This window comes from Eschrichtius robustus, chromosome 16 (genome assembly GCF_028021215.1).
Source record: "Eschrichtius robustus isolate mEscRob2 chromosome 16, mEscRob2.pri, whole genome shotgun sequence".
NCBI lineage: Eukaryota > Metazoa > Chordata > Mammalia > Artiodactyla > Eschrichtiidae > Eschrichtius > Eschrichtius robustus.
Genome location: NC_090839.1, coordinates 18,776,480 through 18,788,513, shown reverse-complemented (window position 1 = coordinate 18,788,513; position 12,034 = coordinate 18,776,480). Strand labels below are relative to the sequence as shown.

At 40.4% G+C, this 12,034-nt stretch overlaps 1 long non-coding RNA gene and 1 other non-coding gene across 2 annotated transcripts in view; one reads left to right on the top strand and one right to left on the bottom strand.

Moving 5' to 3' along the window:
* The window catches only part of LOC137750548 (uncharacterized), a 57,157-nt gene that overhangs the window by 28,732 nt on the left and 16,391 nt on the right, over positions 1 to 12,034 (bottom strand). The window lies entirely within an intron of this gene.
* On the top strand, positions 1,384 to 1,455 carry TRNAD-GUC (transfer RNA aspartic acid (anticodon GUC)). The gene has a single exon. It is a non-coding gene; the product is annotated as a tRNA-Asp (tRNA).

The following is a 12,034-nucleotide window of genomic DNA, read 5'->3' as shown; positions in this document are numbered from 1 at the left end:
TTCATTGTTCGTTGATGAAGTGTTCATTGGTTGGGAGCTAGTTTACCATAGTATCATCATTATTGTTGCCACCACAGCACCATGCCTCCCTATCATCGAAACAGAACAGATTCTCTCAGCCAGTGAAACATACATGGAACCAGGGGAACGTTAAGCCAACATTAAATCCAGCATTATATGCTGATTGATGCAGAGCTTACACAGGATGGGGAAGATGTGAGGGTCTCTTCCAGCCTATTCAGCTCGTCCCCTGTCCTCCTGATATTGGCTCTGCCTTTTGGACCTAGGCTCTCTGGGTCACCATGTGGCCACCCATCTCTCAGCAGCAAGTTCCCAGAAACCCCCTCCTAAACACAGCATCTCATACCCACCTATGAGACCCAGCCCCCTGACCTTTTAAAATTTCATTTACTCCTCTCAGGCCCAGCACCCTCTAGGGTTTATCACTCTGACACTTCTGGTAGGTATAGATCTACATGTAGAAGTCAAGGGAGTTCTCTGGTGGCCTAGTGGTTAGGATTCCAGGCTTTCACTGCCATAGCCCAGGTTCAATCCCTGGTCGGGGAACTGAGATCCCTCAAGCCCCTCGGCATGGGAAAAAAAAAAAAAAAAAAGGCAGTCAAAAGCCAGACCTTTGATTGGCAGTTCTGGAGCCAGACTGCTTGAGTTTGAATTCAGTGTGGGCATCTGTTGTGCCCTTATAAAATGGGGTTGATAACAGTAGTATCCACGTCATGGAGTGATTATGACTAAATACATGTGTGGTGATTAGAGCACTGCTTGGAATTTGTAAGTGCTCAAAAAGTGCTATCTATTATTACCATCTAGTTCTGACGTTGGATTAGGGCAAGGAAAGGTCTATAGATAGAATGGAGAAAGGCAGGGCCAGAGGGCTTCACCTGGGTGTGGACTCAGAGTGGAATATCTTAGAGACACTTGGACCATCTCCACTGGGAAGATTAACTTCTGGGTATAATTTCTCATATCCTCTTAGGTAACTATGTTGTATTGTCTCGTTTCTGCTCGAACCCTTAACAGTTCATCCTCCGGACTCACTCTCAGCAGATAATTTTGCTTTTTGTTTCACTGAGAATATACAAGTGATTGGAAAAGAACTTTGACAAGCACACATTTACTCCCCACCTGGACTCTGTCCACATATCCTGCTTTCCTTTCTGTCACTATAGATGAACTGCCTGTGTTCTTTCCCAAGGCCACCCTTTGCCTTATCACTAGATCCCATCCTTTCTTTCTTACTCAAGGACATCACTCCAGCAATTTACTATCTCTTTCCTGCAGCATCATTTTTTTTTTCTACTGGAACATCCTATCAGCATAAAAATATGCTTTATTTCTTCATTATAAAAAACAAAGCAAGGGAGTTCCCTGGTGGCCTAGTGGTTAGGATTCAGCACTGTCACTGTTGTGGCCCAGGTTCAATCCCTGGTCGGGGAACTGAGATCCCGCAAGCTGAGTGGTAAGGCCAAAAAGAGAAGCAAAACCCTCTTGATCTCACAACCTTTCCAGCTATTACCTCACTGCTTTGCTTCCCTGTACAGCAAAACTTGTTGAACGTAGTTGTTAATAAATGCTGTGTCCAAATTTTTCTCCTCCCATTCTCTCTTGAATCCACTCCACTTAGGTCTTCACATCCACCACTCTACCAAGACTGCATTATTGTAATCACTAATGGCCTCCATATTGCTAAATCCAGTGGTCAATGGACAGTTATTATCTTGCTTGACCATGAGTTGGAGAGGGGTTATCTGGCCACCAAATCTCTCTTTCTTCCTATCTGGACCATATCTCCTAAACTTATCTGTAGTTACATATGGCCATATGACTGGGTTCTGGCCAATGGAATGTGGGTGGAAGGGAGTTATGCAACTTCCAAGCCTGACTCATAGAAACGTCTTATACTGGATATTTGCTCCTCCAGATCCACTCCTCACCTTGCTCACGCTGTTATGTGCCGCGGGAGCCTAACCGCTAGGGACTTTTATCAATGAGCCTTCTGGTTTCTGGTTGGGTTGAGTCAATGGGAGGTACCTGCAGGAGACTGGAGGGAGAGAACAGAGTGAGGTCAGGGTATTTGCTCCCCTGGCTCTCTCCTGTGGGGTTGAGTTGGCTGTTTTCCTCTGATTCAAAGCTTCAGTCCAGCATCCCTCCCCATGTATTTCTTTCTCACCCCCATTTCTACTACCGTTTACTTTCTCTTGTCTCTTCAGACCTGGGGTGGTAATAGCTCCCACTATCAACCATATCAGAGTTATAGGAATCCTGTAATAGTTTTCCTGCCCCTGCTCACAGCTTTTTTTTCTTTTTTTTTTTTTTTTAACTTTTTGGCCGTACTGCACAGCATGTGGGATCTTTGTCCCCTGACCAGGGATGGAACCCGTGTTCCGTGCATTGGGAGCACAGAGTCTTAACCTCTGGACCACCAGGGAAGTCCTGCTCACACTTTTACAGGCAGTCTCTTTGTTAAACCTTTCTCAAATTACCCAGCTTGAATGTGTCCTGTTTCTTGCCAGACTCTTTACCAATACATTTCCCGTGCGCCATCCTCATCTGCAACCCCCATTTTACTGGCTGACATCGGCACCCTTAGTGACCTTGAAAACCACAAGTTGAGGGACTTCCCTGGTGGCACAGTGGTTAAGAATCTGCCTGCTAATGCAGGGGACATGGGTTCGAACCCTGGTCTGGGAAGATCCCACATGCCGCGGAGCAACTAAGCCCGTGCACCACTACTGAGCCTGTGAGCCACAACTACTGAGCCTATGTGCCACAACTACTGAAGCCTGCATGCCTAGATCCCGTGCTCCACAACAAGAGAAGCCTCCACAATGAGAAGCCCACGCACCGCAATGACGAGTAGTCCCCACTTGCTGCAACTAGAGAAAGCCTGCGCGCAGCAAGCAGCAAAGACCCAATGCAGCCAAAAATAAATAAATAAAATTGAAAAAGAAAACTGCAAGCTGAAGATGACTCAGCCTCTGGCATCATGGGACCCTGATTATCATCATGGAGCAGAGAACCGCTTCTCCTTTCCTTTTATCCTTCCCCTCTGCTGCTGGATATACTTTATACTAGTGAGAAATAAACATATTGCCTATGCCACTGAGACATGGGGATGTCTCTATCATGGTAGCTTAGTTCTGCTGGGACTAACACAACCTACCTGCAGTATTTGGCACAGTTGATGATTCTCTGTTCTTGGAAACACTTCCTGTGCTTACTTCCATGACAGTGCATTCTTCTAGTTTTCCTTCTACTTCAATAACTACTCTTTCTTAGTCTTCTCTGTTGCTTCTTCCTCATCTCTCCAACTAAGTTGGATTTCCCCAGACTCAGTCCTTGATCCTCTTCTTTATCTCCACTTACTTCCTGGTGACCTCATCCAGTCTCATGGCTCTAAACACCCCCAGATTTATATCTCCAACCCTGACTTCTCTCAAGAACTCTTGGCTTGCATATCCAACTACTTGCTTGATATCCTTCTTTAGATGTCTAATAGCATCTCAGACATAACACGTCCAAAATTAAATTTCAGACCTCTTCGAAACTTGCTCATCCTATAGCTTCGCCATGTCAGGAAACAGCAACTCCATGCTTCCAATTGCTCAGCCCCAAAACCTTGGTCTATCTCTTTTTCTCTTACCTTATGTTCAATTTGTCAGCAAATCCTATCAGCTCTATCTTCAAAATATATTCAGAATCTAACCGTTTTACCGCCTGTGCTATCTTGGCCTCAGGAGGTACCAGGATTTGAGAAGGGAAACAGTCCTGCCACATCACTGTCAGCATCATCTATTACTGAATCCTAGCCTTGAACTGGTTTGATTGTGGATTCTTCCAAGAACTCTTTCCTAAACCCCATCAAATCTTCCTGGTTCTCTCCTCAGACACAGACCTATAGACCAGACTGTTTCCAGAGAACTCATTCTCCCATCCCAGCAGACATAGGGCATCAAGACCTCCTATAAGGAACATTCAGCAGAGGAATGGGATAAGCACCACTAACAGCTTTTAGCACAATTTGAACTGGCTCTGGGTTGGGAGAATAAATAGTTTTGAGGAGATCTTCACCCCCAAAACCTCAAAGAATGGCCACTGGATCCTCATTGAGCTCTGTTTCCCTAGAGGAGAAACTGACCTTCTCCTTAGGATTCCAAAGATATTTATCTGGGTCATTCCCCAGATAAATATAGGTAAGTATAAAAGATAGGTCATTCCTATCAACCAAAGGATGGATGTTGACACAGTCAGGAGCTCACCTGGGAAGTCTGGATCCCATAGAAGCCAGAGTGATGCTTTACTGACTCCCAATAATGTATTTTAAGCAGAAGAATGGCATGACTAGATTTGTAACCTAGAAAAGGTTACTCTGAAAAACAAAACAACAAAAACAAAATAAAGGGATTACCTTGGAGGCTGATGTGAAAAATGAACTGACGAGGGACAAGAACGGATGGAGAGAGACCAGGAAGGTGTGGCAGCAATCTATATGTTGAGAGGAGATGAGTGGGATGATCTGAGGAAAGGCGATGCAAATAAGGATGGGGGGAAATGGCTGAATTCAAGAAACAGTATTCTCTTTTCTTTAGAAGGAGTGATCTTTCTAAAAAGCACCTCGAATAGCATGATTCTCTAAAGTTCTTCCATAGCTGCCCAGGGCCTCCAAGCTGGAGCTCAAAGTCCTCAGCATGGCTCATCTCAGCTCTGTGTACACCGCAGGCTCTGCCATCCTGAGATGCTGTCAGTGCCCCGTAAGCACGAGGGGAGCTCAGGCACCCAAAGGTTTGCACAAAAAAATTCTTTCATGCTTCATGTGCCTTATTCCCAAAATTTCTGTCCTGTGGCTTCTGTCCCAACCACTAAAATACTATCACCAAGTTCATCAATGACTTTCTTCTTGTTAAATCTAAAATACATTTTGAATTCTTATCTTATTTGATCTCAGTGAACTCAACATTTGGCTACTTCTGCTTCTTGAAAAAAAAAATATATATATATATTTCCCATTTTTATAGTATGTGCTCAGCCCTATTCCGGGTGCAAGGGATAGAGTGTTGGGAAAATCAGACATTATTCTCAGCCTCAAATAAGATGTGAAGTGGTCCAACCAAGGATAGAAGCAGAGGGGGCACTTCCCTGGTGGCGCAGCAGATGAGACTCCGTGCTCCCAATGCAAGGGGCCCAGGTTCGATTCCTGGTCAGGGAAGTAGATCCCACATGCATGCTGCAACTAAGAGTTCGCATGCCACAACTAAGGAGCCTGCCTTCTGCAACTAAGACCCGGTGCAACCAAATAAATAAATAAATATTTAAAAAAAAAAAAAGGATAGGAGTGGAGGAACACTAGCAATTTAAGGAGAGGAATAAAAAGCCAAGCAACTTGGCCTGTTATTATTTATCATGGTTTTGGAGGTTCTAGAAAATGCCAAGCCACTTGTTGCGGAGCACGGGCTCTAGGTGCATGGGCTTCAGTAGTTGTGGCTCGTGGGCTCTGGAGCGCAGGCTCAGTAGTTGTGGCACATGGGCTTAGGTGCTCTGTGGCATGTGGGATCTTCCTGGACCAGGGATTGAACCCATGTCCCTTGTATTGGCAGGTGAATTCTTAACCACTGCACCACCAGGGAAGTCCTTAAAAATATCTTATTTTCTAATGTTATTGTTTAATAACAAAATGCAAGAGGTTCCACTAAAAAAAAAATTATATGAATAAGATAATTTGATAAGGCATCTTCTTACAAGATAAATATATAAAAAATCCACAGCATTTCTCTCATTTTACTAATAAATACCTAGAAATGGAAATGGGGAAATATTCTATAAATAATAACTTCAAAACATCAAGAATATTTAAGAATACATTTAATAAGAAAGGCATAGGAGGGAACCCCCTGGCTGTCCAGTGGTTAGGACTCATTGCTCTCACTGCCCGGGTTCAATTTCTGGTTGGGGGACTAAGATCCCACAAGCCACTTGGCACGGCCAAAAAAAATTACATTAAATTAAAAAGTCAAAAACTTAAGAAATAATTATAAAAAAGGAAAGGCATAGGAAAAGCTGTATAAAAACTGTACAGTTTATTGGAAGACATAAAGAAATCAATAAAAAGTGGAGGGAAAGCTTAATACAAAGATGTTAATTTTCTCCAAATTTATATGTCAATTTATTGGAATTCCATTTAGATTATCATAGGGTTTTGTTTGAATTGGATAAAGTGACCTCGTAGGGAAGAACAAATGCCTGAAAACTATGAAGAGTCTTATATCATCAGATATTAATTAATAGAGAAAAGCAAACTGAGGTAACAAGATTTTACATCCACTAGACTGCTAAAGAACAAAAAGGAACTATTGCTGGTGAGGATGTGGAGAAATGGTGCTCTCATACATTGCTGATGGAAATGTAAATGATGCAGGGAACTCCCTGGCAGTCCAGTGGTTAGTACTCTACGCTTTCACTGCTGAGGGCCCAGGTTCAATCCCTGGCTGGGGAACTAAGATCCGACAAGCCACGGGGCAGAGCAAAAAAAAAAAAAAAAAAAAAGAAATGTAAATGATGCAGGCTTTCTGGAAAGCAATCTAGTAACATCTATTAAAATTTAAAATACATACACCCTAAAAAAAAAGTACATATACCCTTCATACTTCATCCAGCTAGCCTACTTTTAGGATTCTATCCCTCAGAAACAACAGCAACACTACACAAGAACGTATGTTTACTACTTCATTGTGTTAACAGTGAAAGAAAAACTGGAAACAAAGCAAATGTCCAATAATGGGAGGATTGGGGAATCAGGTCTGGTACTTGTTTGAAGTCACCAAAAAATATGAATTAGAGCTATACTAATTGACATGGATAGAATTTCACAAGGTTGTATTGACTGAAGAAAACAAGATGAAGAAAGTATTTTTTCCCTCCCTGAAAATAATGAAAAAAACCTATACAGTAAGTCCCCTACATATGAACCTTCAAGTTGCGAACTTTCAAAGATGTGAACATGCGTTCACATGTCCAGTCACATAAGTTAGTTCACTTGTCTGGTGTACATTGTCATGTGCGTGCATCCTCTACAAGTGTTTGTGCTTTTGTGTACTTTACTGTACAGTACTGTATAGAGTACAGTAGTACAGTATCTTTATTTCAAGCCCAGGATATCCAGAAGCAAGTGTAAAAGCAGCGGATGTAGAGCTGGTACTGCTAAGAATTGCAAAGAGAGACAAGAGGAAGAAGGAGTAACTGAAGAACCGAAGAGATTCACGACACAGGCAATGGCAAGGGGATTTTCTTTATTTGAGGAGGCACTTAGTTTTTGAGGCACAGGATCCGAACGTATAACAGTACACGAAGGTCGCAGCAGCCATTCAGAATGCAATCCAGTGCTACCATTGTCATCTATGATGAGAAAAAAAGAGCTACTACCCAGACATCACTGGATTATTTTTTCAAGAGGGTAGACAGAATTGAATCCAGCAAGGAACCAGAACCTAAGCCATCAACGTCAGGCGTGAGTGAAATTGCAGCTTGCCCTCCGTCTCCTATTGTTGACGATCCTTCAGCTCTACCGTCTCCCACCTCCTCTCCCTCCTCCAATCAGTAACTCTTCTTGCCTGTTCACTCGATGCCAACCTCTGTATGCCAGCTGTTGTACTGTACTACTGTACTTTTCAAGGTACTGTACTGTAAGATTAAAAATGTTTTATTTTTTGGGGTTTAAAAAAATGTATTATTTGTGTGAAAAGTATTATAAACCTATTACAGTACAGTTCTATATAGCCGGTTGTGTTAGTTGGGTTTGTAAGCTAACTTTGTTGGACTTAACGAACAAATCGGACTTATGAATGCACTCTGGGAACGGAACTCGTTCGTATGTAGGGGACTTACTGTATAATACTTGTGTACGTGTCTTAAATAAATCTGAATATAATTATATAAGCATGAGGGGAATATGAAAGTTTATTATGATAGGATTAGATTCACCTGTGAATGAACAAAACACAAAATAACAATGGCTTAAATAAGATAGTCTCATTCTTCCCTCATGTTAAGGTCCAGATGTAGGCAATCTGGAGCTGATGTGGTTTTTCTCTTTCATAAAAACCTCTGGAACCCAGGCTCCTTCCAGTTTTCTGCTCTGCCGTAACTAGCATGTGACCTTCATCCTCAAAGTCCAGTCTACCCAGACTTATCCTCAGACTTTACATCCCAAGCAGCAGGAAAGACAAAGGGGTTAGAGAAGGGGAAAGGATGCATGTAAGCAGTCTCTTGAGGAAGATTTCTGGATGCAGCAAAATAACACGCTCACTGGTCAAAACTTAGTCACATGAGCACATCTAGCTGCAAGGGAGAATGGGAAATGTAGTCTTTATTCTGTGTGGCCATGAGCTCCTGCAGAATTTCTTGGCTTCATGCATACCTTCTTCCAGACAACTTTAGAATCAATCTTTCAAGCTCCAAATATAATCCCATAGCAATCTTCATCAAAACTGTATTAAAGTCATAAAATAATTCAGTGAAAGCTAATATCTTTATATCATGAAATGGGGTATCTCCAACTTTTAAAGTTTTTCTTAGAAATATTTTATCATTTTCCTCATGTAAGCCATATATTTTTGGTCATAATCATACGTACAGGTATTCTACAGTTATTGTTGCAATCATGAATGGAATCTTTTAAAAATTTATTTTATTTATTTATTTTTGGATAATCATACGTACAGGTATTCTACAGTTATTGTTGCAATTATGAATGGAATCTTTTAAAAATTTATTTTATTTATTTATTTTTGGCTGCGCTGGGTCTTCGTTGCTGCGCAGGCTTTCTCTAGCTGCGGTGAGCGGGGGCTACTCTTTGTTGCGGTGCACGGGCTTCTCATTGTGGTGGCTTCTCTTGTTGCGGAGCACAGGCTCTAGGCATGTGGGCTTCAGTAGTTGTGGCACACGGGCTCAGTAGTTGTGGCTCATGGGCTCTAGAGCGCAGGCTCAGTAGTTGTGGTGCACGGGCTTAGTTGCTCCATGGCATGTGGGATCTTCCCAGACCAGAGCTCGAACCCGTCTCCCCTGCATTGGCAGGCGGATTCCCTGCACCACCAGGGAAGCCCCATGAATGGAATTGTTTATCATTACATTTACTCACTGGTTATTGGTAGTATAGAAGAAAGTCATATATTTGCCCATGTATTTCTTTCTTTTTTTTTTTTTGTATTTCTTATATTGAACCACTTTATTGACTTCTCTTATTAGTTTCAGTAATATTTTCAGTTGGATTTCATGGATTTCCTAGAATGAAAAGAGTATAGTCTGGACATAAAGATAATTGACTATTTATTTTAATATCGATCTCTTTTATTTCTTTTTCTTAACTAATGACATTGTTCTGAGACTTCAGAAACATTTTGATTAGTAGCAATAATAGTTAGCACCTCATTTAATGGAAACAATGTTTGATGTTTTACCATTAAGTTTGCTGCTGTGGCTTCTGATATATAAAAAAAAAGTGTATCCTTGGCCCTCCCGTTCTTTGCTTACTAAGATATTTACCGTCATTGTTGTCATTATTGCCATTATCATTATCTGAAATAGATGTCACATCTTAATTAATGCATTTTTGGCATATATTGAGATGATCATAGGCTTTTTTCCTTTCACCATCTGATGTATTACAGAATGCTTGATTCAACACACATTATTTAATGTTGAACCAATCATTCTTCCTGGAATAAACACTACGTGATCCTGATGCACAATTCTTTTAATATACTGCTGGGTATAACTTACTAATATTTTATTTAAAACTTTCATGTCTATAAATGCCTATTTAGACTTTTGTATTATAAAACACACTGCATTTTTGTATGATAAATTACATCTTTTCCTATGCTAGCTTAAATATCTAGTTAAAATGACAGAAATGGTATTTTAAAATAAGATTTCCTAGAACTCATTCATAAAGCCATCTGGGTGCTGTTGCTTGTGGGCTTAGATTATTTACAGCCTTTTCCATTTTATCAAGGGGTTTTGGTTCTTTAGAATCAATTTTAGGAACTTATATTTTCAAGAAAACCATTTCAGATAAATTTTTAGACATAGTAACATAAATTTTAACATAGAATTTTCTAATAATTTTTAGTTCTTTATATGTGGAAGTAAAGACCCTATTCCTTATACTTGGCATTGTGGGGTTTTTTTGTGTTTTATCCCCTATTTTTTTGCTCATGCTTGATAGTTCTAAATTTTTCTTCTTCTGTTTTACCCCCTCCTTTTTAAAAGAACCAGCTCTTAGGTTTATCAACTCTATTTTTTTTTTGCTTTCTAATTTATTAATTTCCATTTCTATCTTTAATAAGTCCTCTTTCTTAAAATATCTGTGTTCTACTCTCACATTTGTTGATGACTCTGCTGGGAGAATTCCAGTTCAAAAAATATTTTTTTTCACAAAGACATAAAAAGGCCATTATTCCATTATAATAACAATGAAATAAAAGTGTTTACATTAGCTATGTGTGTAATACCCAGTGATGTCAAGTATGTGAGGAAAAGCTACTTTCAGACCTCAATGATAGGAATGCATGCTGATACAACCATTCTGGCAGGCAACTTGGCAATATGTATGAAAAGTTTAAGTGGGTATGCATTTCAACAAACTATTCTACTTCTAGCAACTTATGCTTAGACAAATAACTAGACCAGTACATAGATATAGATTTAAAAGTATATTTTTCAGAATATCATTTCTAGCAGTGAAAATTAAGAGATTGAATAAATGATATTATAGCCATATAATAAAATACAATGCAGCCATTAAAAAGGATGTGATAGGTTTATGTTTTGAGTTGATATAAAAAAGCTGGTTAAAGATAACAATATATGATTCTAGTTATGTAATTACATTGCATGTAATCTGAAAGGCTATTGATTGAAGTGTGAGGGTGGATATTTCTGCCAACAGGCTATGCATCTTTCCTATTCACCATTTGTGCCATTCTTTCAATAAGTATGCCTTAATAGAAAAAAGTAATTTTGAAAAAAGAATTCCCAGTTGTTCACATATTCTGGGGTATATATAATAAACACTTACTAGATGCTATGCTGGGCATGGGAGGTGATGAGGAAAAGGAGAACTAATGCAGTTCTTCACTTGGATGGTGAAGAGAAGGTAATATTGGTTGCCTAGAGAGCACAGAGGATTGATGGAAGGTTCCCCCCATCCAGGAAGTAGAGACTTCAGGAGACAGAGCAGGAGCCCCTGAAAATCCAAAAGGGAAGGTAGGCATCTTATCTTGCCCCAGTCTATCCAGATCTTTTAGGTTTCCTCCAACCCTGAAATACTGGCTCCTGTCTCCCTCTTTTGACTTAGCTTCCTACACATACTCAACATCTCTCACAAGTGTCCTGGGCTTCTGTCCTTCAAAGCACCCACAATTCCCAAAATGTCTCACACAACCTTGTGTCCCCCTGTCTTTCCTGATGTGGTTCCTCTCTACTCGTTCCTATTACTTTTCCCTAGAACAACATCCCTTGGTTCTATAAGATCCTGCTTGTGGTAGATTAGATGATTATTCAGCAGATATTCATTGCTTCTCACTACACCTCCATGGGAGGAATGTATTTCCTTGCACCTTGATTGTCAGCTTTGCCATATGACCTACTTTGGCCAATGGGATATTAGTACACATGAGGTCCAAAATGCATGGAATAGACCTGAACCAAATCCATGGCTTAGAGCCATGCTCATGTAAGCCCGGACAAGATCAAGGTCAATGCCCAGCAAACCTCCAGTCACCTGAGTGAGAAACTTACTAATACTGTATGTATTGTTGCTTGACACTGAGATTATTTATTATTATGTTTGTTATGCAGCAGTGGCTGACTGATACACAGTTAATAAGGTCTTTCACCCTTGCTTGTTGTGTTTTGGACTTATCCTCTGGGTCCCCCCTCAAATCCTACCTCCCATATAGTACAACTTCAGAAAAGCTTTTATCATATTGTATTGTGATTATCTGATTAACATGCACTGTTA